Raw genomic sequence first — 12771 nt, 5'->3', positions numbered from 1 at the left:
ACGTTGTCAAGAGTCAAGTGAACGAGTGGTTAAAACTTGGTAAAGTTCATGAATCCCACGCAAACATAGCCAGTAAAGTTGTTCTTGCAAAGAAAGAAGATGGAAGCTATCGTGTTTGCATAGACTATCGTAAATTAAATGCTGTCGTTAGAGAAGATACGATCAGCGAAATTCTTTACGGTTATGGACCTCAAAAATGCGTTCTTTCACGTGCCGATTGAAAAAAGTATTCAAAAATATACAGCATTCGTAACCAGAGAAGGTTTATTTGAATTTGCTAAGGCACCGTTTGGATTTTGTAACTCGCCAGCAGAGTTCATGTGGTACGTAAACTGTATTTTTCCACAGATGATAAACGACGGTATCATGGAGTTATATGTAGACGATATTGTTGCTTTCGGGCGAATGTTCGAAGAATGTAAAAATGGTTCTGCAGAAGGCGCAAATTCTCGGTTTAGAAATAAAATGGACCAAATTAGTTAATTAGTTTTTTGGGTCATGAAATTCATTATGGTAATGTATGGCCTGGAAGAGATAAAATCAAAGCTGTTAAAAATTTTGTTGTACCTAAAAATATCGGAGGCGTCCAAGCTTTCTTAAGTTTGACGGGATATTTTAGGAAGTTTGTTCAAAATTATGCCATCATAGCTAGGCCATTAGCACAGTTACTGAAGAAAAAAGCAGAATTTCAGATTGGTCCATCGCAGCAAAAAGCAATACTTGATTTGAAGTCAGCTCTTACGCACGAGCCTGTTTTAAACATTTTTAAGCAGAATGGTAAAACTCAACTTCATGTAGATGCGTCGAAGTATGGGTTTGGTGCGACTTTAGTACAAGAGCATTAAGGGAAGTGGTATCCCGTATTTTATTGGAGTCGAAAGACCTCACCTCAAGAAGAAAGGTTACATAGTTACTTTCTCGAAGTCAAAGCTGCGTAATTGGCAACGAAGAGTTTTCGTCACAATTTAATGGGAATTCAATTTGACTTAGTTACCGATTTTTCGGCGTTTAAACAGACTGCGACGAAAAAAGATGTACCCCGAGAAGTGGTTCAGTGGCTTATGTATCTATAAAATTTCCACTTTAATATTGAACATCGGTCAGGAGAGGGAATAAAGCACGTTGACAGCTTAAGTCGTTATCCGGTTATGGTTGTTACATCGCAGGTACAAGTACAAATTCAAAAGGCGCAACGAAATGATGAGCATCTAAAAACGATAACTGCAATTCTCGACAATAGACCATAAGCAGATTACGTAATGAAAAACGTAGTGTTATATAAACAATGGAAGGGTCAAGAGCTATTGGTAGTACCGAAAAATATGAAGAAAGAAATTATACGAAACGTAAGCAATTTTGGTCATATGAACTCACAGAAGACGATGCATGCGATCCAGCAAAATTATTTTCAAAGCACATTTACAAAAGAAGGTGAAGCAGCACATATCAAACTGCTTTGAGTGCATAGTACACAATCGCCAAGCAGGGAAGCAGGAAGAATTTTTGCATTGCATAGATAAGGGTGACTACCCACTGGCAACTATCCATGTCGATCATTTGGGTTTCTTAGATTCTACGTCGAAAAACTATAAGTATAATTTTGCAATAGTTGATGCTTTTTCTAAATTCGCTTGGCCTATTCCGACCAAAACAATAGACACTAAAGAGGTAATAAAGGATTTGAGTACACGGGTCACCATTTTTGGAAACCCGCAACGTATTATCAGCGATAAAGGCGCAGCATTTTTGTCGAATTTATTTAAGGGGTTACATGGGTTTCATCGGGCAAAAAACGGTCTTTCTTCAATAATTTTTTTTACATATAAAAAATGAAATATTTTAATCAAATTTTTTTTTACTTAAACGACTCATATTTAATAAACATTTTGTAAAATTTTCAAAAAAAATAGCAAAATGGCAGTCATTACGACGCCATTTCCGGCAGTCCCTCGGAAAAAAGGTGCATCCGCGTTGTCAGCAGAACTTCTTTCAGGGTCATCTGAAATAAAAATAAAAAAAAGGTGCGTGGAGTCCCTACGCGCGGATGAAGTTATACTTCTTAGTGATATTCAGAAATGCATATCATTTTGTATGAAAGAAAACTAGAAAACTTATAATCACATTTTATAAATTTATTATGCACATAAAATGAAGAATAAAGCAAAGTCTAAATGAATGAATTTTGACTCAGAAAGTAGTTCCGTCTCTTCGTTGCGGAAGAGAATATGCAGCGTAATCATCTCTCTTTTGTTCTTCGCCAATTTGGCTGCCGGATTGACTTGTGAAGATCAATTTTTTGTTGGTGACATATTCATATGTGTACGCATATGTATGTTTGTATGCTTGTGATTTATTTGTTCGGCAATGTATGCAAATATATGTACATATAAGTATATATGAATGTATGAACATGCAAGTCAATGCGCGCACATGCGTATACATACACTCATATGAGCATGTGCAGATACACAAGATAGGATAGAAGATGTATGCCTTTTAACATCGTATACTATACAAATAAATATTTTTCTTACTAATAGAAATTAAAATAAAGAAAAATATTTTTTTTTATAGTATACGATGTTAAAAGCAAAACATTAAAAATTTATTCTGTCGGGATTCGAACCTGGGACCTGTGTTAGCATCTTGACCTTCCAAGCGCTTACCACCAACACCACCATTGACAATTAGGTTGCGCTGACTTACATATACATAACATTGCTGTGATGCCCTGAGAAGTATAGTCTTAATAAATTTATTTTCAATTTTTTGCTTACTAATAGAAATTAAATTTATCACAGCAATATTATGTATAAGTTTATTGCTGTGAAAAATTTATTTTCTATTAGTAAGAAAAAAATATTTATTAGTATAGATTTCCAAAAGCACAGAAATGATTCTGTGAATTTATTCATTAAAATCGCCACTCAGAAGTCATTTTATCCCTTGTAAGCGAGCGATTTTCTTAAATCTCACGCTCCCAGATAAAACCATATACCTCGTCCTCGTGGGTCAGTTTCAAAAACCACAGAAATGATTCTGTGTGATTCTGAAAGGCCAACGCAGAGTATTTCAACCAAAACATACGTAAAATAGTTGAGAATTCGCAGAAATGAAAGACAAACGAAAGAAAAAGAAGTATAACTTCAATAATGCACAAGCATACAAACATACATATGCGCACACATGTGAATATGTCACCAACCAAAAATTGAAACATTGTTCTACAAAAACAACAACAGCATAAGCATGGAACATTGTGTTGTGTTGTTGTGTCGGCCGAGCTGTGCCGAAAGAAACGAACAAACGATCGCCGATTGTCACCGCTTCGCTTGCTGCTCGCACATCTTCGCAGACAAGGTTGCGTTACATTCATATGGATGGAGCGAGGTCGCGCAACTTTGCGTTACTTTTATATGGAAGGTTGCGCAACCAGAATCTATCGCAACCTTTTCCGGCGTCGTATAAGAAGTATAACTTCAAAAATACGTGTTTTAGTAAAGACAATAAACTTTTTGAAGTTATACTTCTTATACGACGCCGGAAAAGGTTGCGATAGATTCTGGTTGCGCAACCTTCCATATAAAAGTAACGCAAAGTTGCGCAACCTCGCTCCATCCATATGAATGTAACGCAACCTTGTCTGCGAAGATGTGCGAGCAGTAAGCGAAGCGGTGACAATCGGCGATCGTTTGTTCGTTTCTTTCGGCACAGCTCGGCCGACACAACAACACAACACAATGTTCCATGCTTATGCTGTTGTTGTTTTTGTAGAACAATGTTTCAATTTTTGATTGGTGACATATTCACATGTGTGCGCATATGTCTGTTTGTATGCTTGTGCATTATTGAAGTTATAGTTCTTTTTCTTTCGTTTGCCTTTCTGCGAATTCTCAACTATTTTGTGTGACTTTCAATTGAAATACTCTGCGTTGGCCTTTCAGAATCACACAGAATCATTTCTGTGGTTTTTGAAATTGACCCACGTGGACGAGGTATATGGTTTTACCTGAGAGCGTGAGATTTAAGAAAATCGCTCGCTTACAAGGGATAAAATGACTTCTGAGTGGCGATTTTAATGAATAAATTCACAGAATCATTTCTGTGCTTTTGGAAATCTATACTAATAAATATTTTTTTCTTACTAATAGAAAATAAATTTATCACAGCAATATGCATAAACATTAGGGTGATTCAAAAAAAATTTTTTTTTTTTTTTTCAATTGGTACTCGCAAAAATAGGTTCCTAGACACCTCTAAGAAAGCCTCTCCAAATATGAGATTTTAATTGTAACGGGAAGGTCCTCCGCCTAACGGTTTTGTATTTTTTCTTATTATCAGATAGAAAAATTTATATCTCGCTTCCAACTACTTGAAAAAATATCTTGTTAATTAGGTTTTGTAGGAAATTGAATGCTCTAAAATATGGTCTCTTATGATTTTTTCGTAAACCCAACCGTTTAAAAGATATTAACGGTTGAAATTTGACTATTTTTGTAAAAATTCTTTATTTCTTATTAATTTTATAACTCAATGAAAAAAAATTATTATGAATGATGAAACTCATAGTTTTGTAGGAAATTTACTGCTCTATAAAAATGGTCTAAAGTAATTTTTCAATAAAGTTAAGCGTTTACGAGATATTCATCGTCAAAAATCAGTGCATATTAGGGTGGATCAAAAAAAATAAATTTTTTTTTTCGTTTGGTACTCTGAAAAATAGGGTCCTAAGCACCTCTAAGTTAGCCTCTCCAAAAACCTATTCGTAATAATTTTTTTTCATTGAGTTATAAAATTATTAAGAAATAAAAAATTTTCCCAAAAATCATCAAATTTTAACTGTTAATATCTTTTAAACGGTTGGGTTTACGAAAAAATCATAAGAGACCATATTTTAGAGCATTCAATTTCCTACAAAACCTAATTAACAAGATATTTTTTCAAGTAGTTGGAAGCGAGATATAAATTTTTCTATCTGATAATAAGAAAAAATAGAAAACCGTTAGGCGGAGGACCTTCCCGTTACAATTAAAATCTCATTTTGGAGAGGCTTTCTTAGAGGTGTCTAGGAACCTATTTTTGCGAGTACCAATTGAAAAAAAAATAAAAAAAATTTTTTGAATCACCCTAATAAACATATACATAATAGTGCTGTGATAAATTTAATTTCTATTAGTAAGCAAAAAATTAAAAATAAATTTATTAAGACTATACTTCTCAGGGCATCACAGCAATATTATGTATATGTATATACATATTATGCATATGTATTGCTGTGATAAATTTATTGCGAAAGCAAATGTTCTACAAAGTATGTATATTTCTATACTTAAAAAAAATTATTAGAACCATCGTATGTTTCTTGCATTCATAACCACATCATACGTAAGTCAGCGCAACCTAATTGTCAATGGTGGTGTTGGTGGTAAGCGCTTGGAAGGTCAAGATGCTAACGCAGGTCCTAGGTTCGAATCCCGACAGAATAAGTTTTTAAGTTTTTGCTTTTAACATCGTATACTATAAAAATAAATATTTTTCTTTATTTTAATTTCTATTAGTAAGAAAAATATTTATTTGTATAGTATACGATGTTAAAAGGCATACATCTTCTATCCTATCTTGTGTATCTGCACATGCTCATATGAGTGTATGTATACGCATGTGCGCGCATTGACTTGCATGGTCATACATTCGTATATACTTATATGTACATATATTTGCATACATTGCCGAACAAATAAATCACAAGCATACAAACATACATATGCGTACACATATGAATATGTCACCAACAAAAAATTGCTCTTCACAAGTCAACCCGGCAGCCAAATTGGCGAAAAACAAAAGAGAGATGTTACGCTGCATATTCTCTTCCGCAACGAAGAGACGGAACTACTTTCTGAGTCAAAGTTCATTCATTTAGACTTTGCTTTATTCTTCATTTTATGTGCATAATAAATTTATAAAATGTGAATATAAGTTTTCTAGTTTTCTTTTATACAGAATGATATGCATTTCTGAATATCACTAAGAAGTATAACTTCATCCGCGCGTAGGGACTCCAAGCACCTTTTTTTTTTACTTACATTGAATCGTCGATTCCTGGGCCATAAAGTAGAGAACCTGCTACTGCTGCTGCAATGTCCAGGGCATACTTTTGCTCCAGTCTATGACGAATCCTGTCTTCACGAGTCTCGCTGGTCTTTTTGGCTGCGGTCACCCGGTTTTCATCCATGTTTCAGGCATATTCATGGGAATTTGGACCAAGTTTTAGGTCCATACCGTGCATAATTAATAATAATGCTGATATCCCTTCATTGAAAATACAAGCAGCGATTAATGCAGCAATTTGAACGATTACACTGTGATAGTCAAAAAAAAGACAAATTCGACGGTTTCCCCCTATTTCGGGTCCTACGAATCGAACTGCATCATTACTTTTTTGAGTTACAATCATGGTTTCATACAAAAATTTTTGTTGAAGTTTTTCATCAAAGTGGCCCATTGTAAGAGAAAGGCACATTTTTCTTCGGTCTCTAACTTTTTTAATGTTGACTTTTTTGGTAAACTTTCTTTGGCAAAGCTTCTCAGAATAAGTCCGTCTTTAAGTTCTTAGATGACTGTAAACCCCAAAATCAATGTTTTTTTGTATCCTTATAGCCTTCTTCTTCTTTACTGGCGTAGACACCGCTTACGCGATTATAGCCGAGTCAACAACAGCGCGCCAGTCGTTTCTTCTCTTTGCTACGTGGCGCCAATTGGATATTCCAAGCGAAGCCAGGTCCTTCTCCACTTGGTCCTTCCAACGGAGTGGAGGTCTTCCCTTCCCTCTGCTTCCCCCGGCGGTTACAGCGTCAAATACTTTCAGAGCTGGAGTGTTTTCGTCCATTCGGACAACATGACCTAGACAGCGTAGCCGCTGTCCTTTAATTCGCTGAACTATGTCAATGTCGTCGTATATCTCGTACAGCTCATCGTTCCATCGAATGCGATATTCGCCGTGGCCAACGCGCAGAGGACCATAAATCTTTCGCAGAACTTTTCTCTCGAAAACTCGCAACGTCGACTCATCAGATGTTGTCATCGTCCAAGCCTCTGCACCATATAGCAGGACGGGTATTATGAGTGACTTATAGAGTTTGGTTTTTGTTCGTCGAGAGAGGACTTTGCTTCTCAATTGCCTACTCAGTCCGAAGTAGCACCTGTTGGCAAGAGTTATCCTGCGTTGGATTTCTAAGCTGACATTGTTGGTAGTGTTTACGCTGGTTCCAAGATAGACGAAATTATCTACAACTTCAAAGTTATGACTGTCAACAGTGACGTGAGTGCCAAGTCGCGAGTGCGACGACTGTTTATTTGATGACAGGAGACATTTCGTCTTGCCCTCGTTCACTGCCAGACTCATTTGTTTTGCTTCCTTATTCAGTCTGGAGAAAGCAGAACTAACGGCGCGGGTGTTGAGACCGATGATATCAATATCATCGGCAAACGCAAGCAGCTGTACACTCTTATAAAAGATTGTACCTGCTCGATTAAGTTCTGCAGCTCGAACTATTTTCTCCAGCAGCAGATTGAAGAAATCGCACTATAGGGAATCGCCTTGTCTGAAACCTCGTTTGGTATCGAACGCCTCGGAGAGGTCCTTCCCGATTCTGGCGGAGCTTTTGGTGCCGCTCAACGTCAGCTTACACAGCCGTATTACTTTGGCGGGGATACTTATAGCCAATATGTCGAAAAAACTGAAATTTAATCCATTTAAATTTAATGTTTTTTCCCTCACGTTTCGTCAATATTTTAATTTACCCTTTGATATTTATACATTAAGTGACATCTTGTAATAGTAAGAAACTTAAGCAAAGACAACGTTCTGAGCAAACTAACCATTAGAAAAAAACTTAAAATTTGTATTGTTTTAGTGCCTTGTATATTAAGAAAATAAATTAAAATGAATAAGTGTCCAATTGGCCTATCGTTGTTCTGCTACGCATGTGGAAAATTTACAAGCCCTCGGAGTAGACGCAAAATATCCTCGGGAACTGCCGGCATCTACGAGGAATATTTCGATTTGCCCGTTATAAGAGACGTAGATTTGGTGCCAAATACCATTTGCACGCAATGCAACAACAACCTGCATAACTGGTCAAAAAGACTGTGCCTAAAAATGGGGTTCGGCATCCTAATGATTTGGATAGATCCACATGGGCATCATACTGGTAACTGCTACGCGTGCAAGAACAAATTTGCAAGACTCAACAAAAAAAACACAGTTTACAAAAGTGTTCAATCTGCACAGCTACCAGTATCTCACTCAGAAAATGTTCCGATACCAAGATGTCCAAGTCCAACTGACAGATATATTTCGCCAACATTTTCCACCGAGCCTACGGATCTACTCTCAATGTATAACCCAACCGAAGTTGAAAGCCCATGTCGTCACTTGGAGATTCCCCAATCCCGCTTGAATACGATGGTACGACAGCTGAAATTATCGCAAAGACAAGTGATTTGCCTAGCACATCATCTTCGATCGGTAAATATATTGTCTAAAGATGTGAAGGTGTATGGATACCGCAAAAGACAGAAGGAGCTTTTAGATTTCTTTGAGGTTAATGGCGACAATACTTTTTCGTATTGTAAAAATACTCCTGGTATTATGCACTACATGAACTGTAAGTACAAGCCAGAGCAATGGCGCTTGTTTATTGACTCGTCGAAAAATAGTTTAAAAGCAGTATTGCTGTATGTGGATAACACAAAAAATCCGGTTCCAATCGCCATAAGCTCCAACACAAAGGAAACATTCGAAGCAATGAAATTAATTTTGAACAGAGTTCAGTATCAGCAGCATCAATGGAAGATATGTGCGGATTTAAAAGTTATCGCCTTGCTTACTGGTTTGCAGACAGGATACACAAAAAATATGTGCTTCATTTGCCATTGGGACACAAAGTACCACGGAAACCAATATAGAATGCGTGATTGGAAGCTTCGCACAGAATTTCATTTAAATGTGGCAAATGTTATCCATATTCCGCTGATACCAGCTAATAACATTTTGCTACCCCCATTGCACATAAAATTGAGAATTGTCAAAAATTTCATAAAAGCAATAAATCGAGATGCCGAAGCTTTTAAATGTTTGACAGAAATATTTCCAAAACTAAGTGTTGCGAAAATAAAAGAAGGTATTTTAAGTCTTTTAATAGAACGAATGTTATGTTGATACATTATTTTCAGGTGTTCTCAATGGCCCCGATATAAGAAAACTTATGAAGAACGCAAAATTCGGAGAACTTCTAAGGCCAAATGAAAAAATTGCCTGGAACTCCGTTATGACCGTTATAAACCATTGTTTAGGAGTGCACTGGTCTCAAGATTAGAAAAAATATGTGGATGACATGGTATACGCTTTTGAAGAAATAGGTGTGAATATGTCCTTAAAAATTCATTTCCTTCACCATCACAAGGACCATTTTGAGCAGCAAGTTCCGACTGAATCCGATGAGCATGGAAAAAAGATTTCACCAAGTCGCCGCCCCCCTTGAGCATTGGTACAGCGGCAAAAAGCTTGACTTGTTGCTTGTTGATTTGTGTTGGACATTGATAGATGAGTCTTATTAAATTTAATTTAAATATTGTGTACAAATTTATGATACTTATTGATAAAACTTATAAGATACAAAAAAAAATAAAACAGCACACAAGCAAAAAGTACAAATTATAATTTTTTTTTCTAATGGTTAGTTTGCTCAGAACGTTGTCTTTGCTTAAGTTTCTTACTATTACAAGATGTCACTTAATGTATAAGTATCAAAGGGTAAATATAAATATTGACGAAACGTGAGGGAAAAAACATTAAAAAAAATGGATTAAATTTCAGTTTTTTCGAAAAACCAAAAAAGTCAACATTAAAAAAGTTAGAGACCGAAGAAAAATGTGCCTTTCTCTTACAATGGGCCACTTTGATGAAAAACTTCAACAAAAATTTTTGTATGAAACCATGATTGTAACTCAAAAAAGTAATGATGCAGTTCGATTCGTAGGACCCGAAATGGGAGGAAACCGTCGAAATTGGTCTTGTCCATTTTTTGAATAAAGCTATCACATTGTTATCGACCCAGCTGGAAGTATTTTGGGAGTAATTTTCCAAATCAATTGATTAAAACTTTCATTGTTATTTTGTGTAAATCCTCCAACACACCGCACCAAAAGCTCATTCTTACTCAGGTTTTCATAAATTGGTTTCATTGCAGTCAAAACATCATTTGGTAATGGAGTATATTGGTGTTTGAACGATGAGAGAGTACCTGATGCTGATGCTCGCTGCCAGGTGCACCACGTGTCTGGATCTTCAGGGCAATTTTGATGCTGCGTGTTTTTGTCTGTAGAACTGTAGTGGTAGTAAGTTGCCCATATCGCATCCCTCATTTTATCAGCTGAATCACTGTTTCTTCTTATCGCTAAGCCATAATATACAGTTAATTTGTCAATCAATTTACTAGTCAATTTACCTTTACCAGAAATAATTTATTTTAGTTTTTTTACCATTGACTATTTTTTCCTCAACAATTTTCTTCACTAAATCACGCAACCGGGTTCCCATCCTCTTCTGTACGTGACCAACGCATTCTTTCTTATTGACAACAAAATTTTCACCATAAGGTTTGGCTTTGAGAATACCAGAGTATGTTTTAGAATCTCCATCCACTATATAATTCACGTACCTCAAGCCATGTTTTAAAATAGAAAGTTTAAACATTTCAATAATCGAAGATACTTCCATGTTTCCAGATGCTCCAGTGCACATTAATTCTAATTCATTATGTAAGGTAGGTAGGTAGGAGTGCAGCCCTATCGGGCTCAATTAGCAGTGATGTGCCATTTTGATACACTAATTCGTAGAACTTCCTGTATCTGCTATTACGTTTCACCTTCTCTCTCAAACCATTTTGAGGTTTCGATGAAACTACTTATTTCCGATATGCTTTTGGTGGAAATCCATTCAAGGGTTGGTGCTTGGTGGATTCCGAGTGTTTTGTGTCGGATCTGTGCTAGAGCTGGGCATTCGCAGAGAAAGTGGAAGATTGTTTCCTTGTTCCCTGCTACTCCGCAGCCACGGCAGATGTCGTTGTAGGGCATACCCATTTTGGATGCATGTTCCCCAAATGGCCAGTGCCCTGTTGTGGTAGCTGTTATTCTGTAAATACTTTTTCTTGACCTATTTAATAAGTCGATGGTTCTTTTCCTGTCATATGTTGGCCATAATTGTTTAGTTATGACGCATTTTGTAATGTTTTTCCACCTGTTGTTTGCAATTTGTTGAAATTGTCTATTGATCTCTCCTTTGATCGATCCTAGCGGGCTTGGTATTATCTCCGCCTCGGATTCATTGAGTAAAGCTCCTGCCTTTGCCAACTCATCTGCTTTTTCGTTACCGAAAATGTTTCTGTGGCCGGGAACCCAGATCAAGTTTAGTTGGAGCTTGTCTTTTATTGAGCTTAGTGCTCTCTTGCAGTTGTGAACTATACTGGAATTTGTCATGGGTGAAGACAGTGCCAGGAGGGCCGCCTGGCTATCCGTAAATATAGTTGCTTTATGTATATTCCCGTGGTTTTCTAATAGAACCTCGCAGGCTTTTTCTATGCCTAGTACTTCTGCTTGGAAGAAGCTTGCCGAGTTCGGTAGACGTATAGAGAGAGATATGCCCAGATCAGCGGAGATACCCCCGTGCCCACTCCGCAGTTCATTTTGGACCCGTCGGTATAGACTGAGGTGGTATCCTCCTCTGCTATTGAACCTCTTCTCCATTCTCGTCTAGATGGTATCCTCACCTGGAAGTGTCTATTGAAATCCAGCTTTGGGAGAATGTAGTCTGATTTATTAATAGTGAGCTTGTTTAGGATTACACTATGTCCGTAGTTCTGCTGATTCCACCCTCCCAATTCGTTTATTCTTATCGCCGCAATAGCTGCTGTTTTGTGAATAAAAATGTCCATTGGTAGTTGATGCAGGATCACATTGAGCGCATCAGTCGGACATGACCTGATTGCGCCCGTAACACCTGCACATGCTGCTCTTTGTATTCCATTTAATTTTCTAATGTTGTATTGTTTGTTTAGCGCTGGCCACCATACCAGAGCTCCATATGTTAGTATAGGTCTTATGACCGCCGTGTACATCCACATGATTATACTTGGTTTGAGGCCCCAATTCTTGTTGACGATTTTCTTACAAGTATACTAGGTCATGTATGCTTTGTGAATATTTGAATGCCCACCTAAGGGAGAATCACACCACTGCATTTAAGTTTTAGGAGTCACTAGCACTCACGACTAATATTTCTAATTAAAACCATTATTTTAGCGGATCGGAAATAAGTGTTAATTTATTTGTAATATAAATTCCGGTTACACCAAATGGAAACTTATTCTAAATAGGAAACAAATGCGGGATCGATGTAGAACGAAGCGATGTCGAAATAGTCGATGCGCGCAGTGTCGAACGAATTGTGGTAGCGAATCGTCGATGTCGACCCGGCGCAGTGTTTAAGCGAAAGTATCCAAAACGAATGTGTATAGGCGATGCGTGTATGGAGAATGCTGACGTGCGATGAGTGTATGTGTTGATGATCGAATTATGAGAGTCGAATTGTGTCCGCTTTCCCTTTTTTTCTATCCCTTTTGATGAGTGGGTTGATGTACAGCTGTAGTGAGATGTGTTGGTGTTCTGTTGTGGTGTCATCAGCTGTGGTGAATTGCGTGGTCGTATTAG

General features: G+C 37.1%; 2 pseudogenes; one reads left to right on the top strand and one right to left on the bottom strand.

Annotated features, from left to right (window-relative positions):
* Positions 1-2922: 2922 nt before the first annotated feature.
* Positions 2923-3052, bottom strand: LOC125779839 (small nucleolar RNA U3; annotated as a pseudogene).
* Positions 3053-3941: 889 nt separating this feature from the next.
* Positions 3942-4071, top strand: LOC125779870 (small nucleolar RNA U3; annotated as a pseudogene).
* Positions 4072-12771: the final 8700 nt, after the last annotated feature.

The sequence above is a fragment of the Bactrocera dorsalis genome, chromosome 6 (assembly GCF_023373825.1).
Source record: "Bactrocera dorsalis isolate Fly_Bdor chromosome 6, ASM2337382v1, whole genome shotgun sequence".
NCBI lineage: Eukaryota > Metazoa > Arthropoda > Insecta > Diptera > Tephritidae > Bactrocera > Bactrocera dorsalis.
Note: the sequence above shows the minus strand (reverse complement) of the source record. Positions and strands in the feature narration are given on the sequence as shown.